General features: G+C 39.9%; 1 long non-coding RNA gene and 2 pseudogenes across 1 annotated transcript; 1 reads left to right on the top strand and 2 right to left on the bottom strand.

Annotated features, from left to right (window-relative positions):
* Positions 1-44: 44 nt before the first annotated feature.
* LOC122083904 lies at positions 45-5,619 on the top strand. The gene is made up of 3 exons (XR_006141751.1): positions 45-149; positions 1,593-1,629; positions 4,521-5,619. It is a non-coding gene; the product is annotated as an uncharacterized LOC122083904 (long non-coding RNA).
* A 271-nt stretch (positions 5,620-5,890) lies between these two features.
* On the bottom strand, positions 5,891-7,501 carry LOC122083956 (annotated as a pseudogene).
* Positions 7,502-10,750: 3,249 nt separating this feature from the next.
* On the bottom strand, positions 10,751-11,925 carry LOC122084800 (annotated as a pseudogene).
* Between the last annotated feature and the right edge of the window lie 6,347 nt (positions 11,926-18,272).

Raw genomic sequence — 18,272 nt, forward strand, 5'->3', positions numbered from 1 at the left:
AAATTTTTTTTTTTTTCCTCATACTTATTGTCTCCTATAACCGTGTTGATTTGTATTGGAGTAATGGTCAAATTTTCCTGACTTTTAGTTGGAAGAAGTATTTAGCGAGATCGGTCCCATAAGGCGCTGCTTCATGGTAACACAGAAGGGTATGCAATGCACATCCACCATATACTTACTTTACTTGCATTTTCATTATTTTATATTTATCTTTTATTTTTTGAATTTGACTATTATCTTATTTATAGCTTGCTTTGTTTTCATGATGATACCAGAGTACAAACACAGAATGTAAAACAGATGCAACAAGATTGACTGATATAGGTTGATCCATGAGTGAAGTTTGCATTAGTAGATTCTATGTTTATTGCAGTCGTTTGAGAGCAAAAATGTACTGATCAGGATTTATTAGAAAATGAGAATGTAAGGAGAGTGATCAAAAGAGTTTCACTACCTAATTACGAAATAGTCTTTGATTCAAGCTTGATCATGGTGCTTTTATGGTTATCACTGAGAAAGAGGAGCCTCACCTCTAGAACTAATGAGGATTGAGTACTGATTTAACTGGTTATCAATCAATATGAAAATGAAGTAAGGCAACATTCAATAATATGAAAGGAAGCAGAATAAAATTATTCATTAGCCCAAGGATGCCCACCATTAATAGACAACAACTGAAAAAGATGGAGCCCAACCAGGAAAAGGTTCCCTAATGATAGTAACTATGAGTTTCACATCTAAAAAATATTGCCCGTGATAAACTTGGACTGGCTATACTGCCTAAATTCATATAGAGTTTCACTCTTTCCTCCCCCTTTTCCTAGGGGTGGGGGTGGGGGAGGTTTAGAAGATAAGAGTTCCTCTTGATCCTGACGTAGCCAATTCATAGTTCCATCTTCTATCCTATTGAAGAGAGGGAAAAAAGCCCATATTTGGTCTGGCTGGACTGGTCAACCTTCAATCCATTGGATCCTGATGGCCTGCCTAGACATTTTATTTAATATGCGAGTCCATGGGGTATGAAGGGTTGTGTATGTGGGATAAGTTTCTGCTTCACTTCCTGCCCAACTTTTGCTCCGAGCCCCCGATATTGGGGCTCAGTTGTGCACCTGTTTGACTGTAGTTGGATTCTCTCTCTCTCTCTCTCTCTCTCTCTCTCTCTCTCTCTCTCTCTCTCTTAATATGTGCTTTTAAGATTTCATGGGGAGATAAAAAAATTGGGGGTACAGGGTTTGAGTTAATACTTTTAGGGTTAGGGTTAGGGTTAGGGTTAGGGGTTATATAATCAAAGGTTTATTTAAAAAAGGGGGTTTAGGTTTTGGTCATAGGTCCCGGGCAAAAGTAACTAGTTTGACAAATTCATAGGAAGAGAAGACAAGTGAAAAAAAGGGGAAAAAAGAAGAGGATGCTGTTTGTTGGATGGATCAGTTGAGTTGAGTTGTATTAGGGTTGGATTTATCCAATGCAATATTGCAATCAGATACTTGTTGTCTTCTCACGGGAATTCCCTAATGATTGCTCATGAGTTGATTATATACTTAACATGACCTATGGTGTTTTTGCTAATTTGTTCTATGATTTCATATTTGCAGGATCAAGCATACACCGGGGCTTGGCTTTTGTTCAGTTGTAAGTTTTTTTTTTTTTTTAAAGATATTTGTTGCTCTTGTGCAGGTGTTACATTTCTTTATTATTTTTATTATTATATTTTTGTTGTGTGTGGAAGAAAGGTAAGCTAAGTATTGTTAGGTTTAGGCTCTGTTTGGTAACACTCTGCGGTAGTCATTCCACTGATCTTGTGTTTAGCAAGCCTGGCTTATTTTTATGTCCTACAGATCAATTGTTCCATTTTCTGATTAAGGAGCAAGAGATCAAGGAAAAAAAATCTTGCTCTGCATGATCCAGAATAACTTTAGGAAAACACAATCAACCTGACACTTGACCTTCACATCTCAGCCTCTCTCGAGGCCTCATCCCCCTCACGTAAATTTTGACCTGAACATTGTCTCCCCCTCAATAGTAACTCCACCACTCTTCATCTTCTCTGTTAAGTCCATCTCTTTTCCTCTCGGTCTCTCTCTCTCTTTCCCTCTCTTCCCCTATTTGTCCTTGAAGAGGAAGGATTAGTCTGGGTTTGTTGTGTGGAGGAGAATGCAGCAAAGTGTGTGCTGCAACTGGGCAGTGGCACCTGAACAATTTTGGAGGAGGAGAAACAATTGGCTAGACCAAATGCATGGTACAAGTTTCCTGTATTTTCTCTTGGATGGCTGAAATGAAAACTTGGGGAGGGAAGGGAAGGAAAGAGGGGGGGGGTGGGTGGTGGGAGAGGCAGAGGTTTTAATACTCCTTCACAATTTCTTGAAATGAAATTGAGGCATTGAAACATCTTTTCTAAAATGGAAGCTTGTGACCAGCTTCTTCAGAATGCCATGCCTTGTTATTTAATTGTGGACAAAGTTTTCCTTCACCGGTGGCTGAAGAATGGGACGGTCAAGATGTGACCCCCATCACTCCCCAGTCCCCACCTCTCCCCTCTATTGTACGTGGTCGTGATGGGCCCATGTGGCCTTAGGAAAACTAGGTCTGTTAATTTTAACCAAAGTATGAAAATGTTAAGTTTTTTGCTTTTGAACTGACAGGGCTATGAAATCTGATTAGAACATGTTTGTGAAAATGTTGAATAGAATCAACAGAACATGTGCTGTGGCTTTGATAATTTTAGAGATTTATTTATTTTTTTTACTATTGGGGCTGCAATACTGTGAGTTCTTATTTGTCCTCCGCCAATAATAGGGATACTTCTGCTCTCTCTCTCTCTCTCTCTCTCTCTCCTTGGTGGGCGGAATCTTAACTTAAAGGATCATAAAGCTATTTTCTTGGGGTAGGTTCTCTCCTGATTAACCTTTCACCCTTGCCCAGTATACAAGGGATATATCCTCTGTTAATATCTTTTATTTTCTAGGTACATCAGATCAGAAATATTTTTTGAAGTGAAAAATGGGTTTCTTACTAAATTGAAGAAAACAAAATCAGAACATCAAAGGCAAAGCTGTAGGTGATAAAAAGGAAATCAAGATATTGACATTTCCGTAACTATTGGGGTAGTGCCAGAAACAATAATGGCATTTTCGTAATTTTGGTTGTTAAGTGAGGTGTGGTAATGGCATTTTTCATAATGCCTTACAAACGTTGATTTTGATCTTTTTCTGCTCTGGAATTGCTTCTAAAATCTTGTTACCAAACATCACTCTGACGGAGCGAGATTGTTAGTAAATCTAGCCTCGTTCTACAATAGCATGAGACAGGCAATGGTATTGTATATCAATTATTTTGGATTTAGCTATTGGATGACAACCACTTTCCACATATTTTCATTTCCACTCATGGTTTTATTATATGGCTAACTGGTCATGCACTGCTGTTATTAGTCGTTCTAAACCACATACTGACTTGCTAGGGTTTTTGCAGTTTTGGCTAAGGTGCTATTACTGCTATATCATAGGGTGGCCATCGCCAAAAATAAAAAAAATAAAAAATCATAGGGTGGACAGAATTTTTTTTTTTTTGGTAGAAGGGTGGACAGAAATTATTCTGTGAAGTTTAGATGTAAACAACTCAGATATTAGACATTTTGGTGTTTTTTTTTTTATGTAACTCGTCTTTTCTGCTTATCTGACTAGTATATGGAGGGCCTTCTATATTAATGATATTAGTTTGAGCTCTTAACCCCACCAACACCACCCCCACCCCACCCCCCCCCCCAAAAAAAACAAAAACAAAAAGAAAAGACTTGTTACTGTTTATTTGTATCATTGTATGGACAGTCAATTCATGGCTGCTTACTATTTCGAATGAAAAGGATTTATATTTGATTGCATTATTACTTGATGAAAAGTCCAAGAGTTCATCTATGTGCTGAAGCTCAAAACATATGATAAAAGCTCTAGCTACTGAAAGGCATTTTATATTTTCAATTTGAACGACTGGAGCAACTGTGTCTGGGTATATGACAACTATGATTATAGACCTCATACTCGAGCTATAAATTGTGTTATGTGTAGCCACACATTTGTAGATTCGAGGGATTGCAGGGTCACCAGACTCTGGTTTCCACATAAATCAGCCCCAGAACAATGGTTCTTTCTGATAATGTTATGCAAAGATTAAAATGGAGACGAGGCAATAAATTGCACGGTTAACATAATCCTATTGGGTTTATTTCCTACATTTGAGATCATTTAGGTGGGCTTCAATGCATCATGGAAGGTCCCAGACACGTGTAGGCTAGTGGTTTGGTAATTGTGTCTGTACAACTATGTGGAACACTAGATTTCTTTTAAATGATTAATGTGGTGTTGTCATCTTACGACCATCCTAAGTGGGTATTGCCTAGATGTTATGATACTTTTTATATGGTGTGTATCTTCCATTTAGATAGTCAGTTCTCATCTCTACAGAAAGAAATAGCTGTTTGGGCTTTAATTTCAATGAGCCTGACTTCATGTTATTATTTTCTCCAGAAACTTTTGGCCCTGAGCATCGCCCCATTGTTGAGTTTGCCCTTGATAATGTCCAGATACTGAAGTTGCGGAAATTTAAGCTATAGGCTCAACAGAGCAAGGATGAAGTCCCAGTAGAGCAGCGAAACAATACTGAATTTCGGACAGAAGATGCCAATCCAAATGCTGGAGACAAGAAACGGAAACGTAGAGATGTCAAAAGGTCGGCCAAAACACCAGAACCCGGTAAAGGAAATGTAAGGGAAAGCATGGGCCCTTGGGGAGCCACCAGGAAGAACTCCCACCAACCAAGAAGCAGAAGGGAGCTGTGGAGAGAGTAACTGAGGTTGATTTTGCTGCCAAAGATCAATCTAAGACAACTTTGGAGACAAAGAAGCACCAAAAATTGAGAAAGTTGAAGGGTAGAAAATCATCTGATGCTGGTGATGTGGCTGTTGATATGCGAGAGTTAAAACCTAAAGGGAACATAGAGATGAGTCTGAGAAAGAGGAAGCTAGAAGAAAGTGTTCTTTCGAAGCCACAGCCAAACAAGAAAAACCCCAACAAAAGGAAGCGCAAAGACTTGGGGAAGGAGGTCGTGGATAAACTTGACATGCTGATAGAACTATATCGATTCAAGTTTTCACAGCGCACTTCTGACAAGCATGATGGTGAAAAGCAAGGTTCTAGACAACTCAGAAGATGGTTCCAGTCATAGCTTCCCAGTAGCTAGCCCTTTAATAGAATCTGACTGTACTTTCCATGTATTGATGTTTCCGCAGAGAGGGATGGTTTTGCATCTTTATCATACAGGTTTGTATTTATAGCAAGGTTCTAGACAACGAAGAAATGGTTCCAGTCATAGCTTCAAAGTAGCTCTTTGATAGAATCTGGTTTTAGTTCCCATGCATTGATGCTTCCGTGGAGGGGGATGGTATTGAATTTTTATCATGCAATATTGTATTTATAGTAACTCTTATTGGTTCTGGCATTGCGGGAGAGTGTAATGGAGGAGAGAGAATATGAGGGTTTTACACTTGGGTAATGTATAGAGAGCATTTTATCTTAAAATAATTGCTTAAGATACAATTATAATCAAATCTGAATTTTGCACCTTTTATCATATGTGAGAATCATATATGGACGTGGGTCCCTCGAATATGTAGGCCAGGGTGCCTTCAAATATTGAAAATTTTATAAGGAAAGATTTTTAAGACTAGGGTAAGGTCTGAATAAGTTTGCGGTTCCCCAGGAAACATTCTGTCATGAAAATTGTATAAATCTAAAAACCACTAGTGGAATTTACAGTAAAGTCTATTTTTCCGACAGAGCCTTATTTAACAGTAATGAAATGATTTGAACTTTAGACAAGATTACATCCTTATTAAACGTTTTCTTTCACAACATGTCTTTCATGTTTTACTTAGTATGATCCAAAACTAAGTCAGTTTACAAAAAACAGGCAATGCTCAAAGATGAGAGCTGAGGGGATGGAAAAGAAATGTTATAACTCTTGTCTTGCTAGTTGAGTTTCCTCGTATAAATGGCTGAGAGAGGATTGATCAGATTGGACAACTCGGGTTGGCTGAACCACCATCGAAATTCACCGGAAAAACTGAATTATCTGACGGACAAAGAGTGGCTGGACTCTGCTTAATACATTTTACAGGCTTCAGAGCTTCACCTTGGGTCGGTTGTTGAAATGGATTCCAGCCTGGTTGAATAGGGAAAGCAAACCCAACAACTCCTCGTGGGAAAGTTTGGAAGGTCTCTTCCCTTCAAACCCATCAGCCTTTAGAACCCCAACAATCTTCTCTCTGAATAAACCCATCTCTGTTTCAGAAAAGCATGATGAGGAACAACCCTCTCCTTTCTCCTCCTCATCCTCCTCATCGTCTTCTTCATCTTCTTCATCTTCTTCTTCATTGCCACCAAGTACGGCAACCGTGTTGTCTCTCTGAGCAATTGCCATTTTATCACTTAATTGTGATATCTTCAGTAGTTCGATCACTCTCTTCTTCTGCTTCAACGTGGCTCCCAAAGACTTATTCTTCTTGCTAAAACACGTCCGCGTGAAAGGCCACCATTCATCCATGTCAACCTCTGGGACAGTAGCCTTGAGGTGGATCTTGACGACAGAACAGTCGACTTTGGGACAGGGGACGAAGTCCCTCTTGCTGACGTCCATGATGAATTCCACGTCTTCCACCAGTTTGACATTGACGGCCAGGCGACTGAAAGCAGAGTCACCAGGCTTGGCTAACAAACGTCGAGCGAACTCTCTCTGAAGGAGTGGCCTCCGAACACAAATTTGCGACAAGAGGTGAAGATATCCCGTATGGGATGTTGGCAATGATGAGATTGAATTGCGGGAAGTCAGTTTCGAGCGCATCTTTGTATATAACCTGCCACCAAAAAAACAAACCAAGTAGTCATTTATCTTTCCGTGAGGAATTTCATCGAACAATATATAGTCGATATTAATAAACTCCTTACAGTGAACCTATCTTGGAACCCACATTGGAAAGACTCGATTGCAGACGATATCAATCATCCTTTTATCAATTTCAACAACAACAACAACCTTGTGAGCAGCCTTAAGGAGCTTGAGGGTAAGATTGCCAGTGCCAGGGCCGATCTCAAGGATAGTATCGGAGGGCCTGATGTCGGCTTTGCGGACGATGGAGTCAGGAACTCGAGGGTTGGTAAGGATATGTTGGCCTCTGCTCTTGTGCAAGTGTAGATGATGATGGGCTTGATTTCCGTCTTTGGCATTTCTTCGTCGCTTATTCACGCAGTCGTCGTCGTCTTCTTCCCTCTTGCGAAGATAGTGACGAGTGGAAGGTTTCCCAATTAAAAGTAAATGCCTCAGGTTGAGGTTGAACCAGATGGACATACATTTGGCTCGGCCAAGCATTTGCTTATTTTGCTCTCTCGCAGAAAAGAAGAAGACCTCTCTCATGCTCCAACTGCCCAAGTGACCGTTTTAACTTTTTTTTTTTTTTTTTGAATTTTTGGTAAGAGTAGGGTTGTAAAAACGGGAATCGGTGACTGAATCGGTCCCTGCTGACTTCGATTCAGATATGATTGAAGTAGGCCAGAATCGGGTCCCAATGACCTTAAATCGGCCATAGAGAATGTGTATACATACATACACAGATTCATATATACATTCATTCATTTATTCACGTGGTGTTCCTCTTTAAAGCAAGGTTGTATTGCCATCAACTAATTAATGGATATGCTTTGTATTGTGGTGTTCATTGGGATCAAGCTCATCTTCTTGACAAAAGGAGACAATTTGCTCGATAAGATTGAGTACAATTGATCAAAATGGACAATCTTGTTTGGTTTGTTGGGCACGGAGGTAGTGGAAGGACACCAGTTGAGGACAACTGCATAAAGTAGATGGTAGAGAGTGCAATGATAAAGCCCATCTTACCGATATCTAAGAGATCTCGGGTTTGAACTTCTTGGTCTTCACCTTCGCTTCCCCATACAATAGGTACCAAGAAAAATTAAATAAAAAAAAAAAAAAAAAAAAGGGTACGGTGAGGGTTTGAGCATCTTGGTCCTCACCTTTTCCATTGGTTGTATATATTACCCTATAATTGGACTTTTCGTTAATTTATTCATGTCACAAATATCCTTTTTGGGTTTAATCAGAAAGTTTAGATGTCCATGGTGAGGGGATTCTTAAGTCCTGGGGATTCTTAAGTCCTATTTTTAGTGTTAAATAGTTTATTGATGTAATGCTGTTCTATGTACATGGTCTATGCATAGGATACTAATATCGGTCTATGCAACTAATATCCCCTTTTGTCCACTTTGATAATATTCCCTTTTGTGAGATCAAATTCGACCACCCCCATGAATAGATGAAGTGGTTAATTGCAAAAGTGGGCCGGGGAATTATGGGCCTTATTGGAGAAGAGATTAATGAAACCTACTTCATTTCAACCAAGACAGAATGAAAGGTGGTGGGGTTCCAAGGGAGGAGACTCCCAAGTCGACCCTTTCCAAGAAATCAAGATCAGTCTTTCTCGAGCAGTCGCATGGGCCATGGGCCATGGGCCACTACCCACCAAATAAGAACATCAATACCAATGCTTGCTAATTACTGTAATGCATTTAGCTACCATTTGCAAGGAAAATTATAGAGAATGGAGGTGAAATTTTCAAACTTTAAAAGATAAACTTTTGTAATCATTACCTCGCATGATTATGTTACTAGTTTCAAATAACTCCATATATGATTAGTTTACTTTGCATCTAATTCCTAGTGAAAATAAAATAAATTACATCTAAAAAACATCATTACTATTAGAAATTTAAGTAGTTTATACAATAATGTTAAATAATGATTACCAAAGTTTCTTGATTTCTATCCCTATCGTGTTCTAGACTTCCGTAATCTGTCAAACTAGAGAGTCCATCTTCTTAGAGAAGTAATGAAATATGAAAAGAAAAAAAAAAGATCAATCATACAAGACCCACCTTTCTGGTAAGTCAATACTCGGGCTAAAATTGGAGCGTTGAATACCCAACTCCCACAATGGCCTGTACTTTACGATGAATGAGTCTCTGGTAGGCTAGATCTATTCCCTGATATTCTCTTTCATTCTCTCTCATATTTGTTGGGTACGAATATATATTGTTATATCCGTATTGTCAAGTTTCCAAAGGTTGTTGAGATGTTGGGAATTATAGCCACACATGACTTTGTTCAAGTCCTTGGTGCCTTCTTACCCAAAACATGAGAAGCTCTCTCCACCTAATAAGCCTAATATTCTAAATTGAACCCTCCAACTAAACTTTCTTTCTCTTCAAGGAAGAAGTAGAATTTGACTAATCAGTTGGGAAGCCATTACTCATAACTCGTAAAAGGTGGCACATGCCAGCCTAACCCCAGCTAGCCTGGTCTGGCTCGAGGCACAATTTGGCTCCCTTGCCCACATGCTTCGGTTTAGAATGGATCCAAACACAACGTCGACGTACTAAGTAGTCAGTTGGCTGGTCTATTTTATCATCTGCTTTAATATTGTTATGTCTCCATTCTAAGCCCATCTGTAACTGGCCCATTTCTCATTCTCAAACATCTTCTAAAATGTAGTCTCAATCCAAGTTTTGACCCGGTAGTCTCGGTGTGGGTGTGGGCTAACTGTCCGTAACTATCAATATTAGGAGATTAAATAGATAATCAAAAATTCGAATTCAATTTGTATTCCTATCTATTTAAAGAAATTTGTGTCTAGTCAAAGAGTATTCAGATTCAAATTCGAATAATCTAGAATCTATGTGATTTAGATAGATATCCTACTAAGTACCTAATGATCTTGAGGTTTTCCTTCAAGATTTGACTGATTCTAGAGAATGAAGAAAAAAACTACGACAATTGAGGGACCAAGATTGAGAGTGAATTTTATTGTATCCGCATAAAGAAGGAAAGGGGCAGATCTCGAACTAGGTTACAAGTTAGAGATGTGAATGAATAGTCAAAGATCCGTATCTATTTAGGGGTATCTCCATATCTATATTGGGTTAGAGGATATCTGAATCCAATCATATTCAATCTATTTATAGCTCTAATCAATATTCAGTACAAGATTGAGGATTTGATGTAGAAACCTACTTTTAAAATAGGTAAATAATTACATGTGTAATAAGCATGGCTTCAAAACTTGGTATAGGGAATGGGATTGGTCAAGGTTTGAGAACTCGGTATCGGATGTTCCAATTGTAAGGTAGTGGCCTAACAATTGCTCAACTAGACCGACCTAATTCATAACTGGCCATATGACCTATTTAAACCAATTTGACTCGATATTATTCCCATTAATGGACTGTTTATAGCCAATTGGCCTATTTAAAGCCCGATTAACCTGATCATTGAGCCCGATTATGGATTGATAACCAGACAACCAGATAGAAAAGTGACAAACTATCCACATCCGGTTAAATAAGTGCCTGACCGGTTGATACACCTAGGTGTTAGGATGACATCGAGGACTGTGTAGTGCATCACAAAAGGCAGAAGGAGAGTAAGGGACTTGTTTTTATTCCTAGGGTAGATGGGATGGGTCCGCTTGTCTTGTTACCCAATATGCCCTTAAACAGAGGAAAGTGAATATTCACGTATGTGAATGTACGTGAATGCATATGAACGATCTTGATATGTGGATATGGCATCTATTAAATGAGGAAAGAGAAAATATATGTCATATCCATGGACCAGGGTCGTTCACATACATTCACGTTCGTGAATATTCCCTGCTCTCCTTAAACACACCCTGATCAAAGTCTTCAACCCTTGATTTGGGGACAAACAGATTCAACCATGGGTGAGGTACGTCCCACAACCCCTTGGACCGGAGCTTCAACTCGGCCTTATGAACCCGGTCCAAGAAATCCACGTATGGAAGATCAGTTGTGAACACTAATGCCGGTATGAAACTCAGCTTTTTCAGTAAAGCTTCAAGTTCCTGCAACAACCCAATTCTCAACCTTCAAATTCCAACTTTTATGGATTGGCTCTTCAAACCAGGAACCCAAACAGCAAAAATATTAAAGAACCCGTTTTAAACAAGTAAAAACTGAACAGAGAGAGAGAAGCATACCCTTTGTGGAGCTGGTTCAACGGCGATCCTAGCTCTTGTTATGATCCCAAATTGTCCTAAACCACCAAGCATGGAAGAGTTCTGAATTCTGTTCCTTTGAACATGTCAAGAGTTTTCCCTTCCCTGTGTACTTGACAAGAAAATTAAATCAACAACATTAACAAGCTGATGTCGAAATGAAGAAGAACTCATTTTGTTAACATAAATTCACAGTTGTGTCCTCATCACTATCACCAATTGATTTTAGCGTAATGATCTGGACTAACCTGTAACGACGTCGAGCTCATAGACATTGCTAATTTGAGGGCCGTGATGGAGGCTTGTCTACTAATACCAGCGTTGGAAAGGGTACGACCAACGGAGAGGTACGAGTAATCAGTCCATGACTTTGGTGCAAGCCCATACTCAATCGTCGACGTCAACAAGTCTATCCACAGCTCCCCACCCCAAACGTCTACATACTTGTTTTCCGAACCACCCACCACCAGCGACGATGGCTGACGCCGCCTCATGGCCTTGTCGCCGTTGCTTATCTTTATCACCACACCGTTATCTGTCTGAGCTTGTCCGTTGATGGAATGCCCGTGTCCCTTGGCCGAGATGGTCAAACCATGAGCCGACTCGTAAACCGCTCGGACCATGGTGGCTACGTCGTCGGCGGAGGTGGGGTGCAAGACGCCAAGTGGCCTGGTTCGGACCATTCCGCCAAAATCGAGAGAGGCCGCCTCCAGGTCGGTGGGGTCGATGCTGAGCTTGAGCTGCTGGCCTTTCAAGGCCAGAAGATCAAGATCATGGGGGTGGTGTACCATTTCCACGGTCAATCCAACGATGGAGATCAGTCCGCAGATGAAGAAAGACAGGAGGATTAGCTATAGTAGCAGACATCGACATCGCTGCAGAGGACCAAGGCAGCGTGTCTTGCGGTCTCTGTTGGGTAATTATGGGGAAACGGAAATAAGTGGGGGAGGAGGAAGAAGAAGAAGAAGAAGAAGAGGAGGAGAAGGAGAGAGACACTAGAAAGAATGAAAAAGTGTTAAATTACGCATCCCAGCGGAGGCAAGTTGTTCAGAAGGGCACAGATAAATGAAACTTCTAGGACTAGGAGGGAACAAAATCTTGTGGCAGCTGCTGCTACTGCTGGAGGTTCAGCAATCTGAAGCGGAAAAAAATCCTCTGTTTTTCTCATCCATGTTTTTTCTTGTTTTGCTACCTGCAGAACACGACACGTGGACAACTTTAAGACCAACGCACTGGATGTAATAATCATCACCCAACCTTGACTGTTGATCTTAAAGTTGTCCACGTGTCGTGTTCTGCAGGTAGCAAAACAAGGAAAAACATGGATGAGAAAAACAGAGGATTTTCCTCCATCTGAAGCTGCGTGGGGAGTCGTGGTGCTAACGTAAGCCTGGATTGCTCTTTTAAGATTTTATACGCAACATGAACAGATTCGCTTCGTCCCCTCGCGCCCCCGCCCTTCCTTTCCTAGTTCCCTCACCCTTTGCCTTGCTTTTTCACGTTACTCTGTTTTTTTCTCTCTCTGTCTCTATTCTTCTTCTTCCTCTTCTTCCTCTTCTTCGACAACTGCATGGTCACTTAGCCCCTGCATCAAGAGAGGGGAGTGGGGGGAGAGGGGGGAATGAGGAAGCATGTATAGGCATTAACAAGGGTCGATTTTTCATATTTCTCAGGGGCAGGGCTGTCATTTCACCCCATGCATGGGCCTAGAATCCATATGACCAGGCAATCGTCTTTTTTCTTAATTGTTAATACTTTATTTTACCAATTGACAAACTCTTTTTAGGTTGAAACTTGAGATATGAACAAGGGACCTTGGCCATTTGGGGTCTACCTGTCAAAATATTCATCTTTCAGTTGGTGTATTCAATGTTTAAAAATTTAATAAAATTGGATATAGGATCTATCTCCATCATATTGAATTGAAATCATCCTAAAATCAATCAGATTCGTCTAGGTATGTCAAACTCAATAAGCATAGGATGCCAATAATCAAAATAGGTCCCTGTAGAAACGCAACCCTAAAACGATGCAGAAGATAATGGAAAAACAAAACAAACAATGCACACGGATTTTACAAGGTTCGGCAAGGTTGCCTACGTCCCCGGTGAGATGAGATCCTGCTTCACTATCAATGGAGAATAGGGTTACAGCGCTCGTCCTCACACCTCTCAATATTTCTTGCATTACAGAGAAAGAAACCCTCGCTACAAATATATAGCGAAAAAAACCCTAATCCGGATTAAACTACAATTGCCCTCAAATAAAAAATTCGAGCGGGGGGCTGCGCCCCCCTACACCCCTTGCTATGCAGGAGACCTCCTGCCCCCCTTGCAACCCCCATGGCCCGCTAACCGGCTAGCGGGACCGCCGTCCTGCCTGTCTAGGTGCTGCACCAGTACTCCCTAGATTAAACTGCGACGGAATACAAAACATCATACACCAACAGTCCCAATCCCAATGAATTCCAAGTTCCATTCCATTGATTCCAATCCATGTTTTAAGATCTCAAGTGACGAAACTCTAAGTGGAATTTCAACAATGAAAGTTTAAACAACCTTCTAAATGAACTGTAAGCCCCCAAGTGTAATATTACTACAAACATAGTTTCTCTTCACCCATCATAAAGGGGTATCATATCCCTAGATAGTAAGTCATTACGGTAATAAAACAAAATCACCACCGTAGAGGATAACACTAGTCTCTACTTAGCTTAGGGAGAAGAGTCACCATATAAGATTTGTCTCTTATTTTCTTCGATGCTTTTGAAAGATTGCAGTGTGAAGAACTCTTTATTACTCCTTTTTGGGATATCAAGTAGTCTTGAAATTCTTTTTTTTTTTTTCTTTTAATGATTTAATATAATTATTTATTCACCTAAAAAAAATTAATAGATAAAACCCAAAAAGCATTGGACATCCCAAAAGAATATTTCAACTTTATCTAATTGGAGAAGAACTTACTCCCACTACCTAAATGATTAAAGGGGAAAAAACACCAAAAGAATTAAATTTCTTTGCCCTAATACCATATTAAAACCACTTATAACCTTAAAGGTCAACACTTAAAGTCTCAGGGACCCCGTTGCACTCCCTAGGGATCAACAATCAATTTTTTTTCCCTAATACCATGTTAAAACCACTTATAACCTCAAAGATCATACTGGTAAATAAGGACAACAACAATGTATATTAACAATGGGTTAGTATCTGTTTTTAAATATGCTTGTATATTGGCCACATCGATTTTATTAATGCAACTGGATTTATACAACCCTTCCCCTCCACCCCTCCCACACCCCCCCCCAAAAAAAAGAAAAGAAAAGAAAAGAAAAAGATTCATAGCATTCACTAGGGTAGAGGTCAAACATCTATGTACTTTATGCTAATACCCTCAATCCTTCCGTTGCCCAACTCCTCAGGCCTTATGAGGGGATTAGTGATGAGAAGACTTTGGGATGAATGCCAAAATAAGTATGTAAATTCAGTACTTCAAATTTCCTTGCAATAAATCAAAGCACAACTTTGTGAATCTCAAGAGTCTCACCTGATCAACATTCTGTATGAAATTCGCTAAGCCCCAATTTAAAAGGTAAGGATTCAGCTCCAAATCCAGTAAAATGTTGGCAGACTTGAATTTCTTGTGAACAATAGATGACGATCAAACTTCATTAGATACTTGAATAGATTCTTTGTAAGTACAGGTTAATGCATCCACTAGTATAATGCAAAAAGTAGGACTAATTTTTGAAGGGGAACATAATAACCCTCAGATCAACAAAGCACAGGACCAATTCATTTGGCAGGAAGGATAAGGGTTTAGGGTGTAGTTTATATTCCCTCAATGAGGAGAAATTTGTTTTCACTTTGTAAACTTTGTTCAAACGGTTTTTCAGTTAATTTCAATCAAAATGGCTTCACTTTATTGCATAATTCTATTATTGTTGGTTCTGGTAGTTTGATAGATGGTCTATATGAGTCCACATCCTCTGTAGCAAGCAGTGAGGTGCGGTGAGCATCGGATGGCTGAGAGCATCTGAGCACATGCCCCAAGGGGCTCCCAGCCAACCAATGTTCACTGCACCAGTGTAGCGGCTGCAGACGATTTTCACATATATAGACTGAACTACAATTCTCTGTGGGTTATGAATGCTGGTGTGAAACATTCACTAGAAGATGAGAAATCTTCTGTACTGTAGCACAAACAATTGTTGGGCCATATCTCTATAAAGAGAATGGGAAGATTGGTGAAGGAAGGAGTTTAAGAAAATTGACCTAGAGGATATAGGGAACTTACATTGACTACATTAAGGGGAAGATGACGATCTTTAGGAAGAAGGAATCCTTTCATAGTGTTAGAGAGTTAAACCTCATACACACGAACATTTGTGGTCTTTTTCCCACACTCACACTGAATGGTCAATGTTATTTCATAACGTTCATTGATGATTTGTCCAGATACGGATATGTATTCTAGCTTAGTGATAAATCTAGCACACTTGACTCCTTCAAGATCTTCAAAGCAGAGGTGGAGGTTTTCCACTCTAAGAAAATCAAAGCTGTCAGATTTGATAGCTGTGAAGAATATGTCACACCACGTTCCACACGGAACCGGACCAGTGACTGAGTTAACACCTGTTAACCCAAAACCTGCCAATTACATGACATAGTAACCACAACACAACATACATACACTAAGTCAGCTAGAATCTATATTTCAACGAAATCTTATGTATTTTTATATGTAAATACCCCATTACTCTTGATACCCAAATTGTATTACATAATAACTTTACATTTGGGTCCATAGGAGTGATACATACACAAGAAGTACAATTTAAGCATCTAGAACACAAAAGGCATAACATTTCCAAAATAAACAAAAAGAATCCTTGTATGGTATCAATGTTGCTGACTCATAACACAGCCATCGTGCAAGCACTCGGCCCTATGCCCGAGATCTTCAAGGACCCACTAGTCCTCAACTGAAAATTCCATGGTGGGTCACAGCTCTAGCTCTCTGACAGGATAACATGCGAGATCAATGAAAAATGGTGTGCACGTGGGATGAGCTCACTAGCCCAGTAAGTGAAAAGAAAGACCACACAAGTATGCGCAATACAAATGAACTTATATGTGTGCAATTCATTTTATTATTTTAGTCCACCTAGACAACAATTCTAAGTCATAGGTCATGTGCTACTCACAACCACAGTGCGTGTATGATCCGGCTAAGAGTCGGGTACCCCATCCCGCTAGGGGTGTCAATCGGTCGGGTCGGTCCGATTTCGATCGGGCTTAATCTAGCTTGAAGACTTTTAAAGGCTGCATTGTGTCCGCCCATATAACTAATCGGGCTTAGTTAGTGAGGGCATGGTACACTTTATATTCGGTCGGTCGGTCTCGGGCTATAATCAGGCTACTAAAATCAAGCCTTAATCGGGTTTTAGTCGGGCCTTAACCGGGCCACGGACATGTTTAATGTTAAACATGCGTAACTGGTTTTTAAACGGGCCTTCTTTAAAATGACTGAGCAACGACGCCGTGACGGACGATGTTTGAAACCCCATAGTGAAGTGGGTTGGGTGTTTATAGGTGTTTTTTGGATACAATAAATCATGAGCTTTTCCTGTTACCATCATCCTTGATGTTCAAGAAAACAGCAAAAAGATCCTCCAGGAACACAGCCCCAACAAGCATGAAGTTGGGAAAAGAAATGAAACAAGAAGTTTTTGAAAGATTCTGATCACATGATTGAGAAATGAAGTTTTTAAAAGATTTGATCGATTCGATTCCTCTTTTTTTGAACTCTGATAAAGTGACCAAACTGTCAAGACATTCTATATATATTATGTTACCAACTAAAAAAATATACAATTCACATTCAGCCATCAAGTTTTAAATACCAAACTTTCAATTTGGATCATGATTATTCCTTTATAGCATTTTAAATCATGACAAACAAATGGCATAATTATGGTTTGTTAAACCAAAAACCTATCCAACTGAACACTGCCGAATTGCTTGAACAGTTGCCAGTGTTGCAACAGCTTCTGCATCGTGTTCTTGGTTGCCAGGTACTACCTTATGCTTCACTAGTCAAGTTTTAAGGATGGGTCTGCATCCTCCATAATGCTGCTTGTCTTTAACATAGTAAAATATTATCTGCCCTTCTTGGTAACTATATCATTATAATACTTATTTTGGAACTCGAATGCAGCCGCAAGGAGCAGCAGTTTATAATTTTGTCATTTAGTTGGCAGTTTCAATGGTAGGTTTGTTAGTATAAACTTATCTTTCTGAAGTTTAAGAGGAATTTTATATTAAACCATGACAGAAAAACTTCCATCGGTTTTAATTTCTTTCTCTTCTTCTCTCTCTCTCGAGTCTCGAGTCTCGACGCCACCAATAGGTGCAGATACACCCTGAGAACAACCTCGGACGATGGGAGAGGACTCAACAGGCGGCGGCGGTAGGAGATCAAGATTGGGTCCAGAGAGGTTTAATTTGGAATCGCTTAACTTGAGCACCTCAATTTCATTTAGATGGCAGGGGATGAAATTGAAATCACGCATCGAAGGTGAAGCAGAAAAGAAAAAGATGTAGAAGAGAATCCAATACCCTTCCAGAATTGATGTAATTAGTCGATCTTTTCATTTAAGCAATGTCGGTTTTATATGGATACAAAAACAGCAAAATTAAGGAACAGGGTAATGAAAATGGAAGATCCAAGTAAAAACGTACCTAGAAAGGCAACACTAACCAAGTTTCACTTTTCCCCTTGCAGACAGTGAAGAAATGCTTGGCAACAATGGAGAAACACAGCCGCGGCGCTACCGATGCAATAACAGTCGACCAAATTGATACGAAGAGTGCTTGGAGTTGGCGACAATGGTGAAACACAACCGCCAACAACAATCGACTGTCGGTCAAATAGAAATGAAGATTGCTTGGCCTTGGAGACTGGTGAATCGGCGATAATGGAGAAACACAGCGGCGGGCGTGGGTCAGTGTCAAACGAAGAGGAAGGTTGAAGGAGACCGACTATGGACTAGGGTTTTGCCTTTTTGCCTTTTTGGTGTCTTTGTTTATTTTTTATTTTTAACTCTTTCATATGGGGGTAAAATAGGTATCTTACA

The sequence above is a fragment of the Macadamia integrifolia genome, chromosome 7 (assembly GCF_013358625.1).
Source record: "Macadamia integrifolia cultivar HAES 741 chromosome 7, SCU_Mint_v3, whole genome shotgun sequence".
NCBI classification, from domain to species: domain Eukaryota; kingdom Viridiplantae; phylum Streptophyta; class Magnoliopsida; order Proteales; family Proteaceae; genus Macadamia; species Macadamia integrifolia.